Source organism: Eumetopias jubatus, unplaced genomic scaffold (assembly GCF_037043125.1).
Source record: "Eumetopias jubatus isolate StellerSeaLion01/CBP00866 unplaced genomic scaffold, mEumJub1_p1.0 scaffold_14, whole genome shotgun sequence".
NCBI lineage: Eukaryota > Metazoa > Chordata > Mammalia > Carnivora > Otariidae > Eumetopias > Eumetopias jubatus.
This window is the reverse complement of record NW_028274820.1, coordinates 29,290,710-29,308,607: the sequence shown is the minus strand read 5'-3', so window position 1 is coordinate 29,308,607 and position 17,898 is coordinate 29,290,710. Positions and strand designations below refer to the sequence as shown.

The 17,898-nt window shown below is 36.8% G+C and overlaps 1 protein-coding gene and 1 pseudogene across 1 annotated transcript in view; both read left to right on the top strand.

Annotated features, from left to right (window-relative positions):
• The window catches only part of SEMA3E (semaphorin 3E), a 237,114-nt gene that overhangs the window by 112,478 nt on the left and 106,738 nt on the right, over positions 1-17,898 (top strand). The gene's annotated exons all lie outside the window — the stretch shown is intronic.
• LOC114219879 (elongation factor 1-beta pseudogene) lies at positions 13,064-13,595 on the top strand (annotated as a pseudogene).

Below are 17,898 nucleotides of genomic sequence, written 5' to 3'. Positions count from 1 at the left end.
GGGTCACAGCCTTGATTTTGAGCCAAGACTCACTATCACTTTTTTAATTGAGTCTGAAAACTAGAAAGCTGTGATGTAGTAACCACCTATTACCAGGGAGGACACATCTAACTAATTGGAAATGAGTGAGCATGGGGCTTAACGACTCCAAAACAAAGAACCAGAACTCCCAAATATGAATGGCAGTTCATTAAAACAAATAGATAAATAGAGACTTTTATAATTGATGCCCTTCTTTGATATTTTAAAAATACAAATTCATTTTGAAGAATATGAATACGTTTAGCCTCTCTTCTAGCTTTAGTAAGACACTGAGAAAACAGCTTTGCATTAGTGGTGATGCTTTGATTTTCAGAGCTTTTTTGTTTTTATATATTAAAGTTTTTAAAATTGTATTGTAGTATTAGCATATCATACCGTCATTTCTGTATTGCACCAAAATTAAAAAGCAGGTATAATTTATGTCATGTTGTCATATTGAAAATACAGAAGTAGCTCATGTTAGAATATTTACACCATACTTATTTACTGAATTTAGCATAATTGGCTTTGTTATGGCTCCAGTTCCTTTTCAGCACATTCTCTTGTATATTCAGACCTCAGATGATAAATTACTAATTTCAGATACTACTTTTAATAAGACTCAGTTTTATAATTGCAGAAGAGTTGATATGCCGTTATAAGGAAATCTGGCATCTATTTTGTTTCTACTTGTTAAGCTCAAGTTAATATAAATACAACTGTCTCTAAAATACAATTAATTTTTCCCCGTTTCCTTCTTTTAGAAGTCACAGAGTATCCGAATAATGTATAGTGCCTTTTTGGAATGCAGTGCCCATCCCTCTGCCTTGTTTGATCCAATGTCTGTGGACACAGTGAAATGAATGCAACTAATCCATAGCTTGTATTTCAAGAGTTCTGTGGTTTGGGAGTCCCTATAAATGAAAACAGATCAAAAGTTTCAGCCTTAAGTAATTTCATAGTGTACCTACCTACAGCTTCTTGGGGGTTGCCAGCCTGAGATACCTGCTAATTATATATAACCCTGTGCAAAGACTCTTCCTTTTTTTTTTTTTTTTTTCCTTTTTCTTTCTGGGAAGTGTGTTTGCTTTCTCCCAGCACAATTTTAAGGGAGTAGTAACAGGATAGACTTAGGAAAGCAGAATAAATCAGCCACTTGGATGACCACTTCTGTTAACCATGGGAATCAAATAGATGAAAATGTCAGTCCTAGGAGATTTCTGGACATATTTATCTTTAGGGGCCTAAATAGTTTGTACTGTTCACTTTCCAGTCAATTATAGTTTTCTTTTTTTCCCATTTTCTGGGCATAAACAAATGAGATCAGCAAATTGTGATTTTTTTTTTTTTTATCTCTTGTACTGAGGTAACACTGACAGTGTATGCTCTTTTCTCAGAAAATACTTTTCATATACTGCAACGCCTAGAACATGTCATGGTCTCTTGCTGTTTTAATGTTGCTATTAGAGAAGAGAGAGGGACCTTCCCCTTGACGCTAACGTCATTGGACGCATGGAGATCTCATTGGGCCAAATTCTTACCCCTTAGGAGCATTCCAGCTGCTGGTAGGTAGGGACTAGATCTGCTCAGACCTTTTGAAAATGTTCATGTACTGAGCAGAGGACTGCAATCACCTGGAATAATCATGAATGTTGTTTTATACTCGACATTAGAACCCTTTGACAAGTCTGTTTCTTGGTTTCCTAAAATGTCCGCTTTGTTTCTCACTATTTAATAAACACGTTCAAACCGGACGCAAAGAAAGGATTCACCTCTAATACTGATAAGCACTGTGTACAATGTTCACATTTTTGAAGTGCATGAGTTAGACGTGGCCTGATTTCTTTTAGACCAGCTAGATTTTTTACCTCAGTTCCTTGAAAACCTTCCAGATGACAGGAGACACTTAGAATTTATTAAGATATCTGGAGAGTTGAAAGCTGCTCCAGATCACACTTACAGAACTCAACACATTTATTTTTGAGTTTATTACCTTTTTAATTGTCAGAAATCTGAATGATAAAGCACCATCTTTTAAAAATAAACTTTATTACAAGTCACATATTCAAGGTTGGCCATCACACAGAATATGTGATATCCTAAATATAATTAGCTTCTTGAACATTGTACAAAATAGATGCATCATGTAAGAGGCATCTTACGGGGCCGATGAAGGACATCCCACTAGTAATGTCAATTTAGTGATACATCATGGACTATATACATAAGCACCTGGAGCATCCACATTTGCTTCCATTATGAATATGTTGATAAAATATTCAAGGAAGCTTTTTTCCTCACCCCTTCTTGGTCATCTGTAATGTCAGACAGTGATCAGTTTTATTTTCCTGCTGTTGTTGACTCAAGATTGGATGATGACTGGAACATTTTGGTAAGTTCGGTATTCTGGCAACTCTTTGTAACTGACCCATAAGCTTGCACACCTCTGATTGTTTGCATATCATTTTCTGATCTTGGCTAATAACTGAGCTTCAGCACAATCATTCTGCAACAGAGGTTCTCAGTTTTGGTGTCCTATTTAAATTTCCTGGGGAAATTTAAAATGCCAACGGCAGACAAAATATTTACCCAACTCTCTCGGCAAGGGACCCAGGCATCAGCCTTTTTTTTTTTTTTTCTTTTTTTCCAAGCTTCCTGGGGATTTCTACATGCAACCAAAATTCTAGGAAAAAACAGGTTCAAAATCAGCATGAAGAAAATCTCCCTGACTGAGCCCTGAATTTACCATAAAAATAATGCTTTTCTGTCAGGTTGATGAGTGCCAAAGTAACTTCTTGGCCAAATTACATAGACTTTTGTGACACCGTTCGGACATACCCTCATGTGTCATGGAGTGTGTGTGATTGCCTCCAGAAAACTAGGCCAAAAGTGAACAATTCAGTGGCTCTGAATTTTGGCACCATAGCAAAGCTGTGTGCCGTGACCTAGAAACCTGGCCCGTTAGGGCAACATGATGAACGTTGTATTGGTGTTAACCTCTGCACCCCCCCCAAAGCTCCCACATACCCCTAACCTAATACTATCCTTTATTTCCACTTGAGAAACACCCTTCCTCTAGGCTCATCAAATGTTATATTTACACGAGACCCAGTTCAAGTATTCAGACAAAGCTCAGTTATTAGCTGATAAAGGTTTAAGGTATAATCCCTCCCAGAGGTCCCAAAATTTTAATAGGATCTTTTGAAAGCCAGAAATATCAAAGTTGTAAAACCTTAATAACCGGAGAAACCAGGAGGGGATTAAATAATTGGACTCAGAGCCCCGTCTACATTACCCCTCTTCAAATTATACCACATAAGCAGTCTTGCTTATTAGGTTAGTCCCTCCGGAAAGCATTAGGCTTCTGTTCATAGTAAATTCAGAGGACTCACCATTACCTGATCAAAAAAAAAGTAATGGTAATTTTTGTCTTTTTGATTCCAAATATAGTGTCTTTTTTTCCCCCCCAAATATGGTGTCATATTGGTCATAGAAGTAGGGTAGTCTATATTATGTTAGAAATAATTATTTTGACCATGGTAATTCATTGCTAATATCTATAAAAACCTTTATTTACTAAGGGAAGTGTGCTAAATAATTGCCTTCTAAAACTTTCAGTCTAGGTAATTTATTATCACAAACTACCTTATAAGATGTGACATATACTATGCTTTATCAATGAATATTGAAGACATGAGTGGGATGACTATAGAATTTTAAATAAAGCAATTGACTTTATAAGAATTACAACCTCTGTTAGTAATCTTGCTCTTGCCAGAAAAACTAATGTTACCAGTCATTTCATTCATTTTTTTTAATATTCTTGAATGTTCTCCCCATAAACATTTTAGCAATTTTGAAAGTATTTACTAATTCAGGTATAGTAATACATGTTTTTATTCCTTAAGTAGGAAATCAGGAGGCTGTCAGGGCTGGTATCAATAAGTTCTCCAAAAGCAGGCTGGTACTTGTTGGCTTTAAATACCTCAGTCTCATGTCTGTTAATCTGCATTAACTTTAGCTATGTGTACCACAGCCAAAATGATCGTTTCTTGATATTATTTGCATCAGTTTTAATTTCCATTTTTCTTTTTTTCTTTCCCCTGTTTCAGAGTGGAAATGTTGAAGTGAAAGCTTTTACACCTCCTGCTTGCCATCCCCCTGTTCATTAACATTTCTTTAAGTGTCTTCTCATTCTCAATCTCTTTCTCTCTCTCTCTCTCTCTCTCTCATACACACACACACACACACACACACACACACTCTTACACACACAGCTCTGAAGGTGATAAATCCTAGCAATCACCAACCATGAGCATTCTAAAATATTTCATCATCCCTGTGATGAGTGTCGGCTGGTCAGGGAGGTTAATGCATTTGCTCCTTTCCAGTGGCAGAAGCTATCTCTTCTTGGTCATGGCAGGAAAAGAAAATTGACCTCCTGTTCCCAATTTCATACAGAATTTTTTTTCCCAGATAGGGGCAGTGACCTTGCCAGAAGGATCCAAGCACATGTAAAATCATATTTGACTTGATGATGGATGACCAGTTACCTGGGTACAGGCATCCGCTCTGATGAAGTCGGGGGCTGGGGATAGGGCAGCTGTCTGTTACTCTTTTCAGCTGTATTTACCCTTGCCTCCAGCTGGCAAGAAAGATACTTTCAGAAATTCAACTGTTTGTCAAGGGAGCTGATTGGTAGTCCTATCATAAACTATAGAACAGGGACCTGATCTAGAATGTCATGACAGAACTTTGGTTTTAATCTTTCAACTTGCTCTACTGATAAATTGTCCATTTTTGAAGTTTCTCTAGTGAGTTCTACAAAAGACATTTTGACTTGTCCTATAAAAATGTCTTCCAAGTTTTCCAGACTTTTTCTTATTTATCATCCGTTCTCTTGTTCTCAGCATGTGTGAAAGAGTATTCACTTTTGCCAGGTTGTTTCCTGAGTAGTAAGGTTTTGGCTTAGGGGATTGCCCTGTAATTTACAAATGTGTTATCAGATCTCTAGTTCTAATTGTAGCATGACCTAATTGACTTTTTTTCATTTTCATAGTATGTGATACCAGGATGAAGTTAGAGGATATTTGATTTATATCTTCCTCTTTATATGTAAAGCCTATCAAAAATTACAGGAAAACTAATCAATAACAATACATTTGTTGTTTTTTAAACTGATAGTGATAGACTTTTTTTTAAAAAAGATTTTATTTATTTGAGAGAGAGAATGAGATAGAGCATGAAAGGGGGGGAGGGTCAGAGGGAGAAGCAGACTCCCCGCTGAGCAGGGAGCCCGATGCGGGACTCGATCCCGGGACTCCAGGACCATGACCTGAGCCGAAGGCAGTCGCTTAACCAACTGAGCCACCCAGGCGCCCAGTGATAGACTTTTTTTGACATTAGAGTTCACCTGATAGAAAATTGTATCTTCAGCACTAATTCTTATCCTCCCATGTAGCTAAAATTAATGCTGCAGTTCTCACAGTTTGTAAAACTAACAGATTAAAAAATTCTAGACAGCATCCTTTGGACAATTCTACTCAATATTTTCCCTCACTGGAGAGGATATAGTTCATGATGTGATGTGGTTTGTGGAGCTAGAAGGAACTTCAGTGATGATTTCATCTATTCCTCTCATCCTACAAATGGGGAAATTAGATCTCCTGTAGATGGTCTATTCAGTAGCAAAGTTGGGAACAGACCGCAGATGTCTGTGCTTATTATTTAATTTTTATTTTTAAGAACATTATCTCCTTTTATTTGAAGTCAGTAGGTTATAGGTTTTTTTCCATTTATTTCATTTATTTCTAATCTCTGTCTTTTCTGGTCCTCTACAACCCGTGTTTTTTCTGATTGTTTTGATCAGATTGCACAACAGAAACACAACTGCTGTGAGGTAGCCTTTAGGATGCATGAGGCAAATGATGAGAAAAGGCTGAGGCACAGGTTGAAAAAAAATGCCTGCTCCCAAGGTGTCTGTGGCCATTTATCAGGGGTAAATTTTATTTGATAAATGCATGAAATATGGAAAACACCTGTAACACATTCCTAAGAGATTTACCATACTGAAAACCTATGACTAATCTGTTTATGAAGCAAGTATGTAATTATACAAACTCTTTTCTTATGGTCAAATAACAAAATAAGCAAAATAACATTAGTTCCAGAGATATCAACCTTGAACTGAGTTGTGACCCAAGGAAGTTTTTAAGTTTCCCGTGAGCCTCTCTTTCCTGATCTGTAAAATGAGGAGCATTATGCATCCATTGTTGGAGTGATATGAAGGGCAAATGGAATTATGTAAATTGGATATTTCACGCAGGACCTACCACACAAGAGCCTTTCTGTGAATGCAAGTTCTCTCCCCTTCATCGTTTTCAAAGAAAACACAGGTGGTCTTTTAAGGTACTGTTTGCCCTGTGACAGGTTATAAACAACAGGGGTTTCTAACAGGAAGTGAATCCATGCCTATTGAGGATTGCCGGAAAAGGAAAACAGAAGAAGAATTTGTTAGCAGCTTAGTCACTAAGGCAGCTTTTTGTGAAAGAAAGTCATCAGTGAATTGTACACATAGCTTTGGTTTGTCTCCCCTCTTGGCGTTCCTCAGCCACATCTGAAGAGAACCCATCTCCCCGGGGGGCCGATTACCTACCAAGAGGCGTCCGGTTCACATGGCAGCAGCTACAGTAATTGAGGCATGTAATTTCAGCGCGAATGAGCTTTTAGTGGTTGTCTAGCATTTCCAAAGCTATCAGATGATGGCAAATAACACAGAGCCTCATCTCTGTATCCAGATACACATCTACCAACAGTATTATTGGTGTGATTTTCTTTGTCTTATAATGTGAATGAGTAGATTCAATTCCCATTTAATTAATGGGATGTCAAAAGATTACACAATTGCCCTTTATTCTGCCTGGATTTGAAATTCAGTTATTATTCTGTAAGAATTGAAACCATGAGGAAATGTGATGTTAATAGAAAAAGTATCCAAGTAACAGAGTAGTCATTACTTTCTGGTAATATGTGAGACTGAAAAGCACAGATTTTTTAAAGGCACAAATGTTTGTTGTGTTAGATGGTCAGATGGGATGTTTGGAAGTCATTATTTTAGAAAGGATGTTTTTTAGGATTAAATTATATGGCTTGAGAGGAGGCTTTATTTTTATAAAGATGAGACTGGAGATCTTTATTAGAGGTCAGGAAGTGAGAATGCAGAGGCTGTTTAGCTGTGATGTTTTAACACCAAGTCAAACCATGCACCTGTCTAGGAATTGACAACTCTGTTTTTAAACAAACAAACAAAACAAAAACCTACCAAATTAAATACTGGAAAACTCATAAAAATTCAAGGTTTAATAGTAATAGCAAAAATGTTGGAAGAATTTGTGCCTGCTCTTCTGGTACTTTAAATTTCAAAGGTAGAGATACTTTTGTATATTTTAGATTGAGCTTATAAATGAATAAATGATAAAGCAGATTTAAAAGATAAATTTTTTCTTGCCAGCTGAGGTACATGTGGACTGAAAGAAGGAACAGAAAATTACTCCAGCCTACTGTTGGTAGCAAAGCAAGGTTTTAACTTAAAATACAGACTAGCTGTTTTACCCTGATCATAGTAATCATGTACTTGCAAAATTTCCTATTTCACTTTAAGTCTGTATAATAAGCCTAGAGAGTAACTGTGTCCACTTGGCAGAATATAATTAAGAAAGGCCTATTTTTACAGGGGAAATTTTCATTCAATGCCCAATAATTTATCAACATCAAAGAAAGGAGAAAAATCCATACGTATTGGCCATCCATTATGAATCATTTGATTCTTACGGCAACCCTACTACTTAGTTATTGTTATCACCGTCTCATACATGAAGAGTTGAAATTCAGAGAAATTCTTTTCATTTCACACATCTTTATCCAGGGCCTACTAAACAAACAGCTAGCACTGGTCTGTGTTCTGGGGATATCACAGTGACCAAGATGGAAAAAGTCACTCTGATGGAATTGGTTTCTTGTCAGAGGAGGAAGAAGATACATAAATAAGGAAAAAAGAAACAGAAAAAACAAAACCAAGTAACAGTGACCCAATGAAAGATGCAACAGCCAGTGCCTAGGTGGGAACTTTCAGTTCTTAGACTGGGAAGACTTCACAGAGGGAGGAGCCAGCTCTGTGGGAGGTCAGAAGGAGGCACACATCAGGCAGAGGCAAGAGTCAGGGCAAAGGTCTCAAGCCTGTGCCCTGCGGCTCCCTGAGCAGGGGAGAAAGTGGAGCAACATCCAGGGTGAGGTGGATGACTGACAGGTCAGATGGTGGTAGACTTTGAACTAAGATTTTAATCTAAGGGTATTGGGAAACAGTTGTAGAGTTTTATGCAGAGGAGGGAACATCATGACTCACTATTTGGAATGAGTCACGGTCACTGCAGGGTAAACAGTAGGAGGGGGCATCGGGGAGGGTAGAAGCAGGAAAGTAGGAGGTTCTTTCACTGGTCCAGCCTAGAAGTTGTCGTGGAGATGTTGAGGATAAATAGTGTGGCATTCAGAGCAAGAAGAATCACAAGAAGAATCTCTTGTGAAACAAAATATTTCACAAGATTAAAAGTGCCATTTCCTGAGAGTGGAAGACTGAAATAGGAATTTGTTTATACGTGGGAATCAAGGGTTTATTCTTCATTTGCTACGTTGGAGAAGTCTGTTTGTTAGACTTTAGGAGAAGATAGCAAGTAGACACTTGGCTGAACAAGTAGGGGATTTTGGGAATAAACTGAGAGTCACATTACTCTGAAGAACTTTATCAAATATTTGAACCAGTATGTGATAAAGTAAAAATATAATGCAGATTTTAGTTAATTTGCTTGTTTTTGTTATGTAATGGTTATTTACTAAATAAAATATTTTATGTGAAAGACCAAAGATCAATAAAATTGTTAGAGGAAGATACAAAATTTTTAAAAAATGTAAAAATGTAGAGGTGAGGGAGATGAATGAAGGCGTTCAAAAGGCACAGATTTCCAGTTATAAAATAAATAAGTCATAGGGGTGTAATGTACAGCTTGGTGACTGCAGTTAACCATACTGTATTGTATATTTGAAAACTGCTAAGAGAGCAGATCGTAAAAGTTCTTACCATAAGAAAAAAATTGTAATTATGTGAAGTGATGATAGATATTAACTTACTGTGGTTATCATTTCATAGTATATATTATATGTAAATCAAATCATTATGTTGTATATCTTAAAGTAATGTTTGTCCCAGTAAAACTGAAAAACGAAGAAAAAAATACTATGTATTAGCAAGTTATATTACTCTAACACTAAAATCAAATACAAAATGAAAAAATAGACCCTTTTAACTTCTTAGCATGCCTTAAATTCAGGTAAACATACAGATTGTTGAGGATACATTAGTTTTATAGCATAAAACATTTCTGTGTTAATATTGAAATATATTTATAATTTAATAGCTAATTACTGTACACTTGTGTACATATTAGCCAACTTGAAAAATCAGAAAGCATCTTACAGAATGCATGTTTTTGGTGGGGGTATAGTATCAGAAGTCAAGGTTGTTTAAACATGTGTTAGAAGGAATGAATTACCAAATACTATCATTTATTTATCTTAAACCTAATTCTGACAGAATATGATGTAAATTTTTAATAGAATTGTATTTTATTATTCTTTAAGCTTTAAATATTAAACAGGAGCCAAGCCATTGTGAAATGTCATCATCCAGAAAAACCAGCTTTTAAAATAGGAGTGTGAACAAGTCCACTTAGACATGTCTAACATTAAAAAATAACACATGAATAAATGAAATCAAAGCCTTGTTACCACAGTTTCATAGACCATATGAAAATGTTTTGAAGGAAAAATGTTCACACAGTTACCAGGCCTGTAGCACACTGTTAGACTACCGAGAGCATTTTGTAGGACCTGTAGAAACATGTCCCCCACCCCCGACATATGTTTTCAATGACTAATAGTACAGAAAACATGATAGTATTTCACATGTATTCTTGGCTTCTCTAACTTCTGCTTTGACTGAATATTTCACATATTTTCTAAAATATTTGTTGCTTGGAATTCTGGATTTCTCATAGCAAGTGTACAGAAATCCCTGCAGAGTCAAATTCAGAGGTGGCTTAAAGGTCAGTTTTGGGTGAATCATTTTTCCCTTCATATGAAAGAACCTTTCTCATTGGCTAGTGTTCAATAAAAGCCCGGCCATAAATAAAACTTGAGTCCACAGCAGTGGTCTTGGTAAATTATATATTAAGCACATTTCCTAGATTTCATTCTAGTGATTTAATGACTAAGAAAATATTATATTATATCGTGGCCCTTAATAGAACTCCTAGTTAATCTGTGTGAGGAAGGGCAGTATATTGGGGAAATCAGATGACAGAAAATAATTGTTTAAACCAAGTGAGTAAAAATGGATTCAGTTGGGAGCTTCAAAAATGGAACTGTGGCAAAAGTCTAGAGGAAGTCTAAGGGGGTTGGGGTCTAAAGAGGCCAGATGGAAAACATGGCCCTGAAAGCAGGGAGGATGGATGACAGGATGGAAAAGTTTGGATAAATAGCAGTGTCCCAGGAAAGGAAGCATCTCACCAAGGCCTCTGGTTGTAAAACCATTGTCACCATGGCAACTAAGTCACTTCCACTGTAGGCAGAGCTACTCATTGCCTCTTCCCACATAATTCCCCAGCCGAACATTTGTGCATGGGAGTTTGTTGAAAGCCCAATTCAGCCTATGGGAGACTGAGCATGTTCTCTGGCCACTTCTGCTTCTTAACATTGTGTGTGTAAACTGTTAATCGCCAGGCTGGCTAATTACCCCAGACAATCAAGAATTAGCTCTATTTACTAAAGCAAAAACATAAGCCATTAAAAATATACTTCTAACATGGTTGAAGCACACATTTCTGTATGTAAGGGTTTAGCTTCCATCTCTCAACCATAACTTCCAATCCCATAGAATTTTAACAGTTTGAAAAGTTCAGATGTTGACAAAGGAACTATAATCCTGTGCAAAAATAGGCTATCAATGTAAAGAGAAAAATGGCAAAAATAAAGACAGAGTACTCTATGTGAAAAGATTCCTTACTTCACCCATAATAAGAGAAATGGAAATTTATTTTGTATTTCCCCAGTCGGACCAGCAAAAAATCCTAAACCTTAATAGTATAGTATTGTCAAGGCTGTGAGGAAACAGTCACTCTTACAGTAGTAGAATCTTAAACTGATAAAATCCCCACTGAGGCAAATTGGCAATATCTGTAAAAAAAATTACAAATTCTTGGGGATTTTTAGCCCAGTAATTCAACTTCTAAAAATGTATCTTAAAAATATTTTTTCACATATGCACATCAACATATGTTTATGTATACACATTATAGTACTGTTTTTAATAGGGAAAATTTGAAAGAATTTAAATGCATGCCAATAGGTGATTCCTAAAATAGAATATCATGCAACTATACCCTCTGTAAGTTTTGATCAGAAGGATTTCTGGGATGTATTAAGTGAACAAAAGCAAAATAAACAACAGGGTTTATATTATGGTTCTTTCTGTGCGCAAAGTTGGGAAGGTATTAGAGCTCTGTGTACCTTATTTTTTGTATATGCGTAAGAAACTCTGGAAGAATATCCAAGAAACTAGACACAGTTAAGCCATTGAGGGCAAAGAAGTGAGAGCTATAGAGGGGGAGGAAGTCCAGAGAAGAGGGAGTTTATTATTATAAGCCTTTATGTTCTTTCTGGTTTTGAACCATAAAATGTATTTCCTTTTTTTTAAGATGTATTTATGTACTTTAGAGCATGCAAGGGAGGGGAGGAGGGAGGGAGAGAAGCAGACTCCCTACTGAGTGTGAAGCCCTGCGTGGGGCTTGTTGCCATGACCCTGAGATCATGACCTGAGCTGAAATCAAGAGTCAGAAGCTTAACTGACTGAGCCACCCAGGCGCCCCAATGTATGTTCTTGAAGAGAAGAGAAGAGAAGTAAATGGGCCTAATTATTATCAAGTACATAAGCTTGGAAAACCCTACCTCTAAAATTATTTTAGAGAGGGTGCCTGGTGGCTCAGTTGGTTACGTATCTGCCTTCGGCTCAGGTCATTATCACAGTGTCCTGGGATGGAACCCCACTGGGCTCCTTGCTCAGCAGGGAGCCTGCTTTTTTCTCTTCCCCTCACCCTGCTTGTGCTCTCTCTCTCAAATGAAATAAATAATTTTAGAGAAATAAAATGAGGGATACCAAAATCTGGTGTTATTTTTACAGAATTACATTGATCCTTAATATCTCTCTGAAATCCCCCAGTGAGTGCCTAATACAGTGGATGTCTTCATATATATTTTGAATTTTTTACCAAATTGAGTGACTGTGTTATCTCAGTCTTAAATAATTTAAATTTAAAAAACATCAAAACATACTTTTACCTTACTGTGTAAAATTTGATAGCTTTTTTCCATTTAGTCGTTCAGGTCTCTGCGTTTACAAGGTACTTTGTTTTGCTACTACCATCTTCCTCACCTGCTGATTAAAAAAAAAAAAAGAGTCTTCAACCCTCCTTTTATCCACCTTTTGCCCCCTTCTGGCACATGAAAACCAGTTGATATTTTTGATATAAATCTGGTCATATAATTGCTCTTCAAATCGTTGACAGCCCTCCCATTACATTTAGAATAGCCTGCCCTCGTTGACAACATCCTTAAAGGAATGTTGAGTAAATGACATACCATGGTCCCAATTCAGAGTCCCCCGGTCACACAGGCTCAGTTTAGGAAGCTCATTCACACAGAACTTGCTGCTTTAGCCTCCAGGAAATGGAATCCTAATTAAACATTTAGGAGGCAGTCAAAAATAAATTGTTGTTATTCACTTTTAGGTAATAGCACTTTATATTCTATGATTTTGTTCAATAATTTACATGCACACAAATACGTGTGTAGTGCATGGATAGACAATGAATCTTTGTAGTCTTGTCCTTTTGTGACCTTGCTTTCGTAGAGTTCAGATACCAATAATCTAGAATAACATGGATATGCCCTCCATTGGTATAATCACATCAAGTCTTACGAAAAGGAGAAGGCCAGCCTTCCAGGAGTGAAGAAAGCTTTGGGCAAGTATGGCCCTGCTAATGTGGAAGACAGCACAGGAAGTGGAGCTACAGATAGTTAAAGATGGTGATGACATTGATCTCTTTGGATCTGAGGAGGAGGAGGAAAGTGAAGAAGTGAAGAGGCTAAGAGAGGAACGCCTTGCACAGTATGAGTCAAAGAAAGCCAAAAAACCTGCACTTGTTGCCAAGTCTTCCATGTTACTAGATGTGAAACCTTGGGACCATGAGACAGATATGGCAAAACTAGAGGAGTGCGTCCGAAGCATTCAGGCAGACAGCTTGGTCTGGGGCTTTTCTAAACTAGTTCCAGTGCGATATGGAATTAAAAAACTTCAAATACAGTGTGTAGTGGAAGATAAAGTTGGAACAGATATGCTGGAGGAGCGGATCACTGCTTTTGAGGACTATGTGCAGTCCGTGGACATGGCTGCTTTTAATAAGATCTAAAATCTACATCATAGATCATTGCCCTTAAATAAAAGTTTAAAAGACAAAAAAAAAAAAGGTAGAATAACATGTATAATGCTAAATAATAATTTATATAAGATAGGAAGACAAAGAATCATAAAATTCTGACACTATCTTGTTTTCCTTGACCAAAGAAGTAAAAGGCTATTTAAGGCTTAGGCTATTCACATGTACATTTGAACTCTTTTTGCTTTCCTTGGAAGTGGTTAATAGTTAAAACCTGGGGCACTATAGTGCCTGTTGTGGACCTCTGCCTTGTTAAGATAGAATCGAAAAATTCAGAGAATGCATGAAGGCCAGCCACTCCATTGCTGGAAAGAGCAATAGCAAACCACTGAGCTATCCCGTTTGCGCTTAAAAAAAAAAAAAAAAAGTTAATTGCATATTTTTTTTAACACTCCGTTTCAATATTATTACCATTAGTCATCATTGATCGGATGTGTCAAAATCATCCAAGCATTTTGTAAGAAACCTTTTCCTTTTTGGACCATTAAGTCGAAGAAAATTCCTAATAGTTACTTCATTTCTCTATTTCATTTTCATTAACAGTGCTTACTGTGTATGCAGTTCAGTATCTTGTTGCTGAATTAACTTGAAGACCTGGATTGATTCAGGAGTTAGTGAAAAGTTTAAGTTCCTGGGTCTCAGGAAGTCGTTACTTTGCAGGTGACAGTGGACGAAGTGTGTATTCGAGAAGAAAACACTCCTCCCTTGGAAACCTGTTTTTGTTTGAGAACTGAAAAATGTGTATCCCCTCCTCCCTGCTTCGTACACATGGGCGTGTGGAATTTAAATATATTTTGACAAAGTGAAGAGAACTGTCTCTCTAACATATTGGTGCCAATGAGTTTTAAAACTATTTCCCTTGCAGGTTAAAAAAGGAAGGCCATGAGAGGAAATGACTAAATCCTTTGTGTATATCTTCATTGACAGCTGATAATTAGCATGCAGCTTAGCAATAATAATTAGTTCCCTCTTGAGAAAATTTCCGGATGAACTCTGAGTTGGTGCATCTCAGTTTAGTCTTGTTTTTGTCCAGCCCCTCCCCCAAGTAATTCATGTTATTTTTGGAGTAGGAAGAACTCAAGATGAGCTCTCTCCTTTTACCCGAGTCAGCGCTGTCCATTATTTGCGCTGTGTTTTCTGGAGATTACCTGAGATTAGAGTTTCTTTTGTCTCCCTCTTCCTGTATGTTTTCTGATTCTTTCATCTAGGCAGCTTGAAGCAGTGCAGACGGATAAAGAAGTTAGCCATTGCTTGGTAAATATGCCCAGTCCATGGGCTGTAATTTGGAGCTAAAATCACTAATATGACTTAAAGTGCTGGCTTGAAAACTTAAGAAGAGGAAAAAGTCTCGTGGGAGGGAAGCTTCTTGCTTGAGTTTCTTTTGCATTTAGTCTATACCTTTAAATTTCCAATACATCTTGGAACTCTGTAGTAAATTAAGTAAAAACATTTTCATTTTCTCAAAAGAGATGTACAATGTGGAAAATGTCACCAGTTGACAAGTCAACAACATGAAAACTTCTGTAGTCGTTTGAGATAGTTGATAAAATACAAATGAAAGGAAATTAAAATTAAAATTGATATTAACCTGAATTTTCCTGTTGATGTTGCTGCTATTGAGTTATTTTTACTTAATACCAACTATTCAATGTTGGGAAAACCTTCCATTTTATCTTATTTATATCAGGCTCTGCAAAAATACTTTCAACTTCAGACACATTGTAATCCCTTGATAGACTAGATTTTTCTTAGTTGGTTCTGTGAGGAGTTTTACCTATAATAGGTTATGGAGTCCTTGTTAGTAAGGAACAGGCTTTTAATAAGTTAGTCTTTTTGCTCCCTGACTCTGGAGACCAGAACGGGGGATGACTAAGCTGTGTGAGTTCATAGTGGTGATAGACACCCCATCTCACATGCATTCTTCATGGCAAAGCTCTTCATTCAACTTCTCTTGTGTAAATTTTGGCACTAACAATGACCAAATAACCCTAGCTGTGCACCAAATCTCGTAAAACCTCTGTCTACATCTAGAAGATGGGGATAGTTGTAGGTCCTACCTACTTCATGGAAGTGCCACATGAGATAATAAATGCCAAGCCCTTAGTATGTGACATATAACTACTCAATAAATATTAACGGTTATTACTCCCCTCGAGAGTCAGGGCTGAGAGGAACCGTATTGGGAAATATGAGGAAATTTGGTTGCATAAAAGGAAGAGTCATTTCTCCACCTTCTCCCATTTGTTCAGGATGTAATTTTGTTTTAAATAAAGTAATACGTGTTCACTAGGAAAAATTTTGGTAATACAGAAGTGTTACAGTGGCCTCTAAAAGAGTCCTAATAGCAATACACTGAACCTCATTTTTACTGGTTATTGTAATTTTTTTAAAATACCCTTTAAAATGATTTCACATTTCTTTATATATTTAATGAAGTTGAATTCTTTTTATGTGAATTTGTTTTTGCCTGTCATCTATTATGACATGTCTCTTTTCAGAACAGAGGTGATAGTTCTTTCTTTTTCAGCATACTGAATTATCAATAATTTGTTTTTATATCTATGCTTTAATTAAATACTTTCCCCCAGCTTTTCCCTAATAATTGTTTCAGTTTCTTTCTTTAAATTTTGGAATTCCATAGTTTATCAAACTTTACTGCTCTTGTCTTATTAATTGCTTTTATTTTTATAGTGCTCTTTTTACAAATAAAACCTATTTTAATTCCTAGAAATCTCATATAGATGAGATAGATGAGTGTTTCCCAAAAGAGAACAAAATTGAAAGTAATATTCTCTGTGCAGACATTTAGGTTTATTCTCCACTTGAGTGAGGAATTTTAATAATTCACTTATTATTAGGAAGGATGGCTCAAGATCAGAAAATCAAAACCCAGATTTTCATATTTGAAGGTGTTCTTCAAAACTTGGTGAGATTATACTGAATGTCTGTAAACCACAGGTCAACTGATTCAGTCTACTAGAAATACAAATTGTAATGAATTTATGTTACTGTACATTTATTCATAAATATAGACAGATAGGTTTGTCTATGGGATTGATACATGTACTTAAAGGTGACAGCTCTGACCCCCCATAATTATAGGGACGACACTGTTTACCGCATGGCTTCTTCATTTAACCATGGATGGTTAATTGATCCCAAAGCAGCCAGTCTTCAGAAAGCCAGCGGCTTATGAATTGTGAACACTGGCTAAGTCAATTACATTCTTTTCCTTGGGAATTTGAATTCAAAGATGCAAAAATTATTGTATTGTGGTGGGGTGGGGGCTGGATGGTCAGATAATTGGGAACTAATGTACACCTATTTAGCATGAGCAAACCAATGAATAAGTCCTTTAGGATCAGTACAGTGAAGCAGTGTCATTAAGAAAATCAAGAAGCAAAGATACACCCTTTCTCAATAAAGAAATTACCTTGTGCTCCTGTTGGTTTTCCAGTTAATATGAGGCTCTGTTTCTCCATCCTTAGACCTATATTACCCTGATTTAATCTCTATTCACTGAAATCATTAAGGTCTGTACTAACATGGCCACCCATAGCCATAAAGTCACTTTGAGTAGATTGCACTCTGATATGAATTCAGGTGGCTTGCACTGAGGCATGTAATTATAAGCAGAGGTGTGGCTCTTGATAACTTATTTTTTTTTAGTGAGGTTGGGTGTCCATCATAGTATTGTTCAGCCATTAAGAGGACCTCGGGAGAAGTTTCTCTTAGTCCTTAATAACAGGTGTATTGGTCAGGGTTCTCCAAAGAAACAGAACCAGTAAGAGATATGTATAAAATGAGGTATTAGCTTTGAAATTACAGAAGCTGAGAAGTCCTGCAGTCTTCTGTCTGCAAGACAGAGAGACAGGAAAGCAGGTGGTTTAGTTCAGTCTGAGTCTGAAGGCGTAAGAACCAGTGGAGATGATGATGTAAGTCTCAGTCTGAGGGCAGTTGAAACCAGCTCAATCGGAGAGGCAGGAGGGGGGCGGGGGGGAAGAAAGGAGTGAGTTTTTCCTTCCTCCACTTTTTGTTCTACTCAGACCCTCCCATGATGCTTTAGTTGGCGCATCAATTAAATGCTAATCTCATCTAGAAACACCTTAACAGATATACCCAGAAATAATGTTTAGCCAAATATTTAAGCAATCCTGATCTAGTCAAATTGATATATAAAGTTAGCCATCACACCAAGCAATGCTCCTAAGCAACTGACACAGTTTTTCTATCGTGTTATAGTGACTTTTACTTTGAATTTTAGGAAGTCTGGGGT